At 32.9% G+C, this 10,563-nt stretch overlaps 1 protein-coding gene across 3 annotated transcripts in view; it reads right to left on the reverse strand.

Annotated features, from left to right (window-relative positions):
- Nucleotides 1-10,462, reverse strand: part of LOC132708610 (insulin-like receptor) — a 32,945-nt gene extending 22,483 nt beyond the window's left edge. Inside the window, exons 1-2 of one of the 3 annotated variants that reach the window (XM_060681038.1) lie at nt 9,552-10,171; nt 9,412-9,499 (exon numbers count right to left, since the gene is read on the reverse strand). The gene's annotated coding sequence lies outside the window, so the exon portion shown is untranslated. Of the gene's footprint in view, nt 1-9,411; nt 10,172-10,352 lie in introns of those variants that run through there. The other 2 variants (XM_060681040.1, XM_060681037.1) reach the window with 2 other exon arrangements.
- Nucleotides 10,463-10,563: the final 101 nt, after the last annotated feature.

Genomic DNA, 10,563 nt, shown 5'->3' on the forward strand with positions numbered 1-10,563 from the left:
TGCTCTATCGGAAACCAAACGCAAAGGAAAAGGGACCACACAATACAAAAATTACATGTTATTTTATAGTGGCATAGAGAAAACCGATAAAATAACAAATTCGGAATTTGGATTATTAATAAATGAAACCTTTATACCACACATAACTGACGTTAAGTACGTAAATGATAGAATACTAACAGCAACACTGAATCTTGAAAGAACATCAACGCACATTATATTGACCTATGCAGCAGCGGAAGAATATGTAGCCTTCTGCGGCCAAATACAAGACAACCTTAATAACATACCATCTAAAGACAGAATAATTATTATGGGAGACCTGAATGCAAGAGTGGGAAACGAAATACTAGATAGATTAAAAGAAAAATTTAATGAAGATGTAGTAAACGACCGAGGTGAAATGCTAATAGGATTATGAGCACACAAGGAACTAAGAATTAACCACACGTTCGTCCAGCAAAAACCTTAACACACATATACGAGATTAGCGCCAAAATTTCCCGGCCTGACATAGATGCAGCTCCAGTATCACGATAAAACTTTGCCTTCTTTTAAATATATATCTTAGTAGGCTGCGAAAAAAAACTGAAGTATTGCGTCAAATAGTTTTTTATTGACAGCATTTTAAACAAGACGTGTCCGAAAAAATGTCGCACATAACCCAAATTGAGTATAGAGCAATCATAAAGTTTTTGACAAAAGAAGGGTTAGCACCTAAAAATATTAAAGAAAGGCTGGATGGTGTGTACTGCCAAAGTTTTCCTTCGTATTCTGTAGTCAAAGAATAGGCAAAACGTTTTCGAATGGGTCATGAGTCCCTTGAGGATGATTCAAGAAGTGGTCGGCCAGTGGAGGTCATAACGGAAGATATTGTTGCGATTGTGGAAGAGGTGGTATTGAATGATCGACGTTTAAAGGTCAAGGAAATCTCAGAAATTACTAAGCTTTCTGATACAAGTGTTCGTGGAACTCTGCATGATCATTTAGGTGTGCATAAGGTGAGTGCAAGATGCGTTCCTAAAAACCTTTCGGATATTCAAAAACAACGCCGTGTCGAGTGTGCGCGTTCTTTTTTGAAACTCTGTGGGTCGAAACCGAAGCCTGTGTTAGAAACTATTGTTCTCTATTATGACCCTCTATCGAAAAAAGAATCAATGGAGTGGCGTCGTAAGGTGCTTCACGCACCTCCAAGAAAATTCAGAGTCTGCCAGTCAACAAGAAAGGTGATGGTCACGATCTTTCGGGATTGTGAAGGAATTGTTTTGATAGATTTTAAAGAAACTAATACTACTGTCAATGGTAAATATTACGCAACATTATTACATAAATTGCGAGACTGCATACGTGTAAAACGTCGAGGAAAACTGACCAGAGGCGTGCGTCTTTTGCACGATAATGCACCTGTCCACACTGCTGGTGTTGCACAAGCTGCCATTTTAGAGTGTGGGTTCCAACAGATATATCATCCTCCCTATAGTCCAGATAGGGCCCTCAGCGACTATTATTTGTTTGGATATTTGAAAAAGGACTTACGTGGACGGCGGTTTAACGACGAAGTTGAGTTAAAAGAGATTGTTTTAGTTCATTTTGCAGACAAACCAAAAGAAATTTTTTTTAAATGGATTGAGTTGTTAATAAAGAGATGTAATAAGTGTATTGAAGTTATGGGGGATTATATTGCAAATAATAAAAAATTGTTACTCTACTTTGTTTCTTTCATATTCAGGCCGGGAAGTTTTGGCACTGCCAGATACAAGAGGAAGGAAAACCGTAATAGATTACATAATAAATAATAAAAACATACAGCCTAAGAAGATCCTGGATGTTCCTATCCTCAGTCATCAATTAGAGTTAAGCAAAATCAGATTACAGAGATAACCTTCGATGATAATTCAACCAGAATACATAGAGAAAACTAATACATAATCACTAGAAAACGAAAGCACAAACAACCAAAACAGACTAGAATTAAAAATAGAAGAAAAAAAACGAAATAACACATAACGATGATCCTGGAAAAAATAACAAACAACATAATAACAACTTCAAGAGAAGCACTTGGAACAAGAAAATAAATGTAAATAACAAAAAAGTCAACAAATCCCATTTTACAGAAGAGGTAAAAGTCATATGCAAAGAAAAAAGAGACGCATACTTAAAATATAGAAGCAACAAAACACCAGAAGATCTCGCAAACTATATAGCAACAAGAAACAGGGTGAATGCAAGGATAAAAATGATCAAAGAGGAACATTGGGAAATATTCATGAAAGACATCGAGCACGATTTTTATGGAAGTCAGAAAAGAGTGTGGAAACTATTACGATCAACTAAAAGACCTATAAATGAATACATAAAGATCAACTCAATAAAAATGGAAGAATGCACAAAATACTTTAAAAATCTATACAACTGCAAACGAAAATAATGCTCAAGATAAAATAGAAACAATGGGCTCAAATTGGATAATAACAAAAAACCACGTGAAAAACGCAATACGAGTACTGAAAAAATGAAAAGCACCAGGAGAAAACACGAGCACAAACGAACAAATTAAATATGGAGAACCAAAACTAATAAAGGAAATAACAAAAATTTTCAATAAAATAATTAAAGAAGAAAAGATACCTCTAGAGTGGAATAAAAGTTTCACAATATTATATTTAAAAAGGAGACAAGAATAAGCCATCAAACTATGGGGGAATATCATTGCTAGATACGACATCGAAAATTTTCACCAAAATCATAGCCAAAGAACTAAGAGCAACAATTCCGATATGCGAAGAACAGCAAGGTTTTAGAAAGAACAGACCAACAACATGTGCCATCTTTATAATTCGCCAGTTAGTGGAAAAGTCAATAGAATACAACAACCCATTCTTCATGTGTTCCGTGGACCTCACATAAAATACTTACTGACTTAATGATATAGCATACTTACTTAAAGAAAAAAATGTATCTCCTAAAATAATAAAAATCATAAAAGAACTCAATTACAACTGCTCCACTAAAATAAAAGCTGAGGGAAACGTATCTGAAGAAATAAAGGTAAACACAGGAATAAGACAAGGAGACAGCTTAAGTCCGTTTCTAGTTAACCTGATTATGGACAAAATAATAGAAAAAGTAAAAAGACTAACAGGATACACCATAGGAAACACAAATATCACGATTCTATGTAACGTGGACGATGCGACACTGATATCTAATAGCAAAGACAATCACACAATAAAACCGCAAAAGAATACAATATGGCAATATCATCAGAGAAAACTAAATGTCTAACAGTATCTAAGGAACCAATAAGATCTAAGCTGGAGATAGAAGGGACAATCATAAAGCAAGTAATGTCATCAAGACACTTAGGAGTAAATGTAGCAAGCCACCGAGATATTTACCAAGAGGCGATAGACCAAGTAGGGAAAGCAGCAGCCACAGCAGGCTAAACATGTAGGAATAGAAACGAAAACAACCAACGAACCAACACTTACGTTACAAAGCAAGCGCTAAGAACAACTGAAATGAAAACATTAAGATGCATAACAGAAAGAGAACATGTAAGAAACGAAGATATCCGGCAACAATGTAATATTCAAGATATATTAAGATGGGGACGAGAGAGAAGAAGAAATTGGATTCAACACGTAACGAGAATGGAAGAGCACAGACCAGCAAAGATCACAAGAGATGGAAAACCCGAAGGGAAAAGATCAAGAGGAAGACCACAAAAAAAAGGCAAGATAGCTGGTCATCAGAATCACAAATAAGATGAAATATTACCCAGTAATGCATTGCGAAATTAGCATGAATCACTATACGAAAATAACATGACTAACCAACGCAGGTGTTATTTCTACGCTTTGGGTTTATATAGGGAAAAGGATTAATAAAAATACAGTTCACATTCCTCAAACAAACAAATGTATAAATGATCAAAATCAGAAGTTGTATAAAGATGATCACTTTGGTAAGAGTTATATTATTTTGTTTACAAAAACAATGATTATTGCATGTGATATTATCAACGTAGCTGAATGAAAATATAAACAATGCGTAATAATCCGAAGTATTCGCCACTTGAAAAAGAGATAAGTAGGAAAGCTCGTTGAAATACTTAGAAAAAGAACAGCCTGTTCTGACGCAACTAAATAACATCGTTATCTACATGAAAAAACAGGACGGAATATTTGAAATATTTTCTTTAAAATCAATGCAAAATGCTAATGTGTCCAAATGTTTAAAAAAAATACTAAAGCGGAACTGAATATACAGGGTGATCCATTAATTAATTAATTAATTAATTAATTAATGACCGGTCTCAACATAGAGGCGCGTTCCTCAGCTCACAATAAGAAAAAGAGTTCATATAAACCTAGCCCTAAAATCCTTTTTTACCGATGTACAGGGCGTCAAAGTTTCAAGTTTTTTTTGTGACTTCCTCCTATAGTTTTATTAATAATTGAATTACATTTAATTGACCTATTACAGGCCCACAGGGTGATATAATATTGGGAATGGTATTCAATTTACTCATTAAATCAGTTTTTGGCATTTAGGACGAAATAAGTATACAAAAAATATTTTAACGACTGAAAAGGTCCCAAATTTAATTAAATAATAGTAATGAAATAATATAAATATAATAAACATTCTATATGGTAGGTATTGTAAATCCAGCCTCTCAGGAGATTACAAAATAATCCTGTGTCTAGACAATAGGTATCAGCCATATAGAAAAATAATAAAAGGAAACGAAATAGCCTATTTATTGATTATTGTTGTTAAAAAAAGTTTATATGTTTTCATATAATTAATATTTCGTTTCCAATAATTCCAATCTAATCAGTTTTTAGCTTTGTTATTCGTGTAGAGTACATTTGCTTTTTTATTTTTTGTTTGAATTTTTATTATTTTTCTTTACAATTTTAAGATAACCGTCCTCAAAATTCCCGTCAACCAGAGCTAAAAAATTAATTAGAGTAGCTCTTTTATATTATCCCCATGGTATCAGCTATACTCAAAAAAAGGCGTGCCTATTCAAATTCAGACATGAAATATTATTTTTTTACTTCTAAATAAATTGCTGGATACTCGAAACAGGTAAACAAAAATTTTAGACTAATTTAAGTGGTCCATATCTGCAAAATTAAAAAAGGTATTTATTTTATCAGCGACTGTCAAATAAAATAAAAAGTTCTTATAAAATAGAACAGAACTTCCTAATTTTTAAGATACAGGATTTTTGAAATTCGCTAAAGATACAAGATCAAGATAAATTAAAATTTTTCGCGGATAGACCTCCCTAACCTTTATTTTCATTGAAAATTTTCCGGGCAATTTTATTTATATTTATTAAATATTATTTATATTTATTTTTAAAAATTAAAAAAGTTCCTGTAGACAAGGTATTAGTCAAAATGGGCTATATCGATAATTTATAGATATTTTTAAAAGATAATATCGGATTCGGATTCCTGGTCCTCGAGAACCCCCCTATACAAAATTTTGCTCACTTATGTAGAATTACCTCGAAATACTAGTTTGGCAGGAAAATCGCGTCAAAATTCGACGGTTAATATTTAACGTTTTATATCTCGCCTACTTATAACCATGAGAAGTATAAATACAGTTGTATCCCTTGGTCCTTCCTGTACCAAACGGTATCAAAAAGTCTGTTAGGTTGTACCGTTCGCTGTTAGACGACGAAATGAAGGGGGTAGGAGGGACTTTATAGCATTTGCGACAACATCTCATTGACCTTTATCTTTAATAAAAATGTCAATTTTCCCGGAGCAACGTAGGTATTTAAAAAAATTAAAAATATAAATTTTTGATAAAAATCACAAAATCGAGGTCGATATTTTTGGATCCGGTTGAAATGGGACAGGAAAGTAGGGGGTCGAGGGGGCACTCTCAAAAAATTCTCGGTTATCTATTTGGAAATTTCCTAGCTTCTTGAGGGGACAAAATATAAGTAAAAAAATTGATAAAATGCCCTTTATCTTCAAGAAAAATTTCAACTTTCCCGGAGAAACGTAGGTATTTAAAAAAAAATCAAAAAAGTAAATTTTTGAGAAAATTCACAACCAACCATGAAAATTTTGGATCGAGCTAGATATTTTTTGATTCGGCAGTATTTTGGAAGGATATTAGAGGGTTAGGGGGGTACTTTCAAAAATGGTCGGTTATTTATATGGAAATTTCCTAGCCTCTCGAAGGGGCGAAATATACGTAAAAGACGTTTTTCTTTTCGATAAATTGTCGATAATTTATTTATTTTCCAAAAACTTTCCTGGAGCAAGTATTTAAAAAAATGAAAAATGTAAATTTTGGAGAAAATTCACGACCAACCATCAAAATTTTGGATCGAGGTAGATATTTTTCGATTCGGCAGAAATTTGGAAATTTTTTTTTTTTTGATAAATTGGCTATAATTTATCGACATTTGTAAAAACTTTCCTGGAGCAAGGTAGGTATTTAAAAAAATTAAAAACGTAAATTTTTGAGAAAATTCACCACCAACCATGAAAACTTTGAATCGAGGTGGATACTTTTAAATTCCGCTGAAATTTGACAGGAAGGTGGGGAGTCAGGGGTACTCTCAAAAAATATTCGTTTATTTATTTTGAAATTTCCTAGCCCATTCAGGGGGTAAAATATAGGTAAAAAACCCTTTTCTTCGATAAATTGTCGATAATTTATCGACATTTTCAAAAAACAGTATCGGATTCGGGCCGAAAAACCAGCCCAAATTCGTTGGTCAATTTTTAACTTATGAACATGAGAAGCTGAAATTCACACGTTATTTAGCTTAGTCCCTCCTCTATCGAACGATACCAAAAAGTTTATTACAAGTTGTACCGTTCGCCGTCTGGAACGGTTTTGTGTGAGAGGCGTAAAAATTAAAAGCAAAATTAATTACGACTAAATAATTTGCTAACTTAACTCTGTAAACTAGGGAAACTAAATAAAATTGTAATTACAGAGTTTATAGACACGTCTGAAACAACCTAGTCTAGAAATTTAGTTTGTACCCAACATTAATTAAACTTATTGATTAAAGCTTTCAAATACATGCAGCACAAAGTAAGTAGGTACAATAATCGTAGCTGACCGCTTGTTGTTCAGAGAAAATCCAATAATTAAGCTTCCATCGTCAAGTTATTTGTTTCGAAGGCAGCCTAACAAGTGTTTTGATCCACAGAGACGGGCGAATTTTGAGTAAACAGAACTACAACCCTGAAAGTTGTTTGGTTGCCTGGAGCCAGAGTTGAGGTCCTCTGTCACATATCAAAAAATATTCGCTTTAATCCTTACTACATATTGAGCGAGAAAGCGTAGGTCATGTACAGGGTGTTTTCCAAAGTCGTTCATAAAAGCAAAACGACGATTTATAAGCGAGTTTAAATTTCGCGGCGTTTCTGAATGAATGAAATTTTCTTTTTAAAGGTTCAACCAGAATTATTGCTTTAGCCATCGCAGCACCTTTAATTTTGCCAATGAAGGGAGGAAACACCCTGTATAAAACAATCGAAGGCAATCATTTTTTTTGGTTAAAAACGACTGGACATATGTATTGTTAACTATTAAAGTTTGTATGAAAATTTATAAAAAACTAATTCTTTTTTGTATATTTTATTTATTCCATTATATTTCAATATTTCTTTAAGTTACTATCTAAAATGTAAAAATAGTAATAAAAAAATTCATTACAACAATTTTCTCCTTGTAACTGTGCAACTTTTTCAATATTTTTTGGAACTTTTTGGTTTTTTCTAATAGTTGTGTATAAAATCCTGATCGCGAATCTCAAGGGGATGAAGGAGGGACAAAAGATTGAAATTATTTGTCTTTTTTTGTCCAAATAATTGGTCATATGTATTGTTAACTAGTAAATTTCAGATGTAAATTTTTAAAAAACTAACTCTTTTTTGTCTGTTTATTCCATTATGCGCTAACAATCATCAATCATTATAAACAAGTTGGCAAATATTAATAAGTAATATAGGAAAAATCGAGTTTTCGAATATTTTTTTTCGAATGGTTTTTTGGTACGATATTTATATATCGATATAAAAAATCATTGTCGATACTATAAGAAAATCGGTATTTTATTTTGATGCCATTTTTGTCAATACAGAATTGAGTGGCATAAGGCAACAATCTATTAGCGCATGTAAGCTAAAAATAAGAACTAAACGAAAATTTGGACACACAATAAAAACGAGCTCTTTTATTTCGCTTTATTTTTAAATAACGCGGTGATAATTTACCACAGAATCGCGCGTGTTGTAGTTGAAAATTAAAACTCAATCTATTCTCTAGCAGCCGCTTAAAAAGTCATTGTTACTTAACGATCAAAACATAAAAATCTAATACTATTGTTATTGCAAAGTTTCCAATAAAAATACGTATATTATAAAGTCAATGTGTAATATTGTTATTCCATACATACCCGACGCTTTGCAACGCTTTTATGAGTTATACCTGGCTTTTGGACAAAACTATTTTTTATGATAACAACCAGGCAATTACGCCGCGTAACATACGTCAAATAATAAAATTTAAATTTGCAATAACCGAACCTGTAATTTGCAACTACTGAAAAGCGAAATATGGCCGGACAAATATATGTTGTGTGCTATTTTTTTCGTTCATTAGGAACGTCACGGGAACTATTTTTATTTATCATGTAGTGTAAGATGAGTGAGCAATATCGATTAAGTTTATCGAAATCCATTTGAAAATAACGCCGGATTATTGTATTCCTGCAATAAAAAATAAAACTTTGCGTTTGAATTTAATTGACCGCATTAAAACGCAATTATTTCAATGAAAAATGGCGCCGCTTTCATTGGAATTTTGTCACTTTTTTTGCCATAAAAAACGTGTCGCGTTTTTTAAAAATGTTTTTAATTTCAAAAAACCAATCGATATACCGCAACCCGCAATACATACCAAGGAGACGCTACCCAAATTATTTAGGGTCTAATCCGGAATAAGTACAATGTTTATATTATTTTTTAACAGAGTTCTGTTGTACTTGTTGCCTCTGCTATAAAAGGACGTTAACAAGTACCGCAGTATTTCAATTTCTCCTATTAGAACGTGGTGAGTACATGACTTGTGATTATTGTATATTCCCAAAAGGGTGAAAATACATCAGTTTTTGTTATGTCTGGGAAATGCGAAGCATGTTTCTGAAATGACGGACATTTAAAAAACAAGCAGTTGTTTACTAATAGCCACTATCGAATGGGTGAGAGGCTCTTCCCAACTGATCCATACGGAATTCTTTCTCGTTACTAAATACGTACGATAAAGATGGAACTTACAATATACAGGTCTGTAGAGATTAAAAATGTTGTTTACCTTCTTAAAAGAACAACACGAATACCACGTATTTACCTGAACTTCGAGTTCCTTTTAATTTAACATGTGGATCGTATTATTGCACACCAAAGTACACACATTCACGAACTGTTTTCAAACATTACTATAATAAATAAGAGTTGATTTTTCGTACATGTATCGTCAAAATTAACAACCTCATAACAGTATTGTCCATCCACCATGCTTCTCCTAAGACACAAAACTTCCCAATGTTGTTTGGCAATTCTATGCTACACACACACACTGTTGCCAATTTTATACATTTTTTGGCAATTCCGTCATTCGGATAGATTAACGACAAATATATCAATTTTGCAACTGACACAGCAATTGCGTTACACTCGCTGGCATCAAATGAAACTAGCGTGAATGAAAATCGTTTACTATTAGATGACATGCGTAAGAAAAGGGGCAACGTGGGAGATTCGACCGAAGTAACCAAATATTTTACGGCGTGGGACAATTTACAAAACCAGAGTATCCCGTCTTCTTATGTTTTACAATACGCAAACAATTTATATTGAAACAAAATCAAAATGCGACATTTTTTACTCGACGCGTCTGCTTTGCTATCAAAACTACGATCATGCGTAGTATCATTAAAGGAAAAATACGCCGTCAAGACACACTTCCCACTATTGGCTTTTAAAACACGTGAGTTGCTTCGTTGTCGTCTGTGCTGCATTGAACCGTAGGTATAAGTTATATTAAACCCCCAATTAGCTGTTATTTGCTCTAAAGTGTGTTAAATAACCTATAGTCCACTAAAATAAAATTTGTTGGGGAAGAAATGGAATTTTTGTATTTATGACTATTCCATAGTGCCGATTATTTTTAACAGACTCCCTTTTGTGCCTATTTCCCGACTAGTGACGAAAAATGAGAACATTTGTAATTATCGTGTGATTCGACCTAATAAAGCATAACTTCCAGCATAATATCAACAAGTCACTCACCCAGAAGATCACTCCCGTAGATATTAGTACTTCTACAATAACTGGATAAACTCGTATAACTGCTTCTGTATTTATAATTACTATTTCCTCTTATAGTATTTATACTTATGAATTTAATCATTAAAAAAATCAAATAGCAGCGCTTCCACCATAATGTCAACAAAGCATTCCCATAGAATCTCAATGTATTTCCACAAAAAACAGAATATAT

This window comes from Cylas formicarius, unplaced genomic scaffold (genome assembly GCF_029955315.1).
Source record: "Cylas formicarius isolate icCylForm1 unplaced genomic scaffold, icCylForm1.1 PGA_scaffold_12__32_contigs__length_19106922, whole genome shotgun sequence".
NCBI lineage: Eukaryota > Metazoa > Arthropoda > Insecta > Coleoptera > Brentidae > Cylas > Cylas formicarius.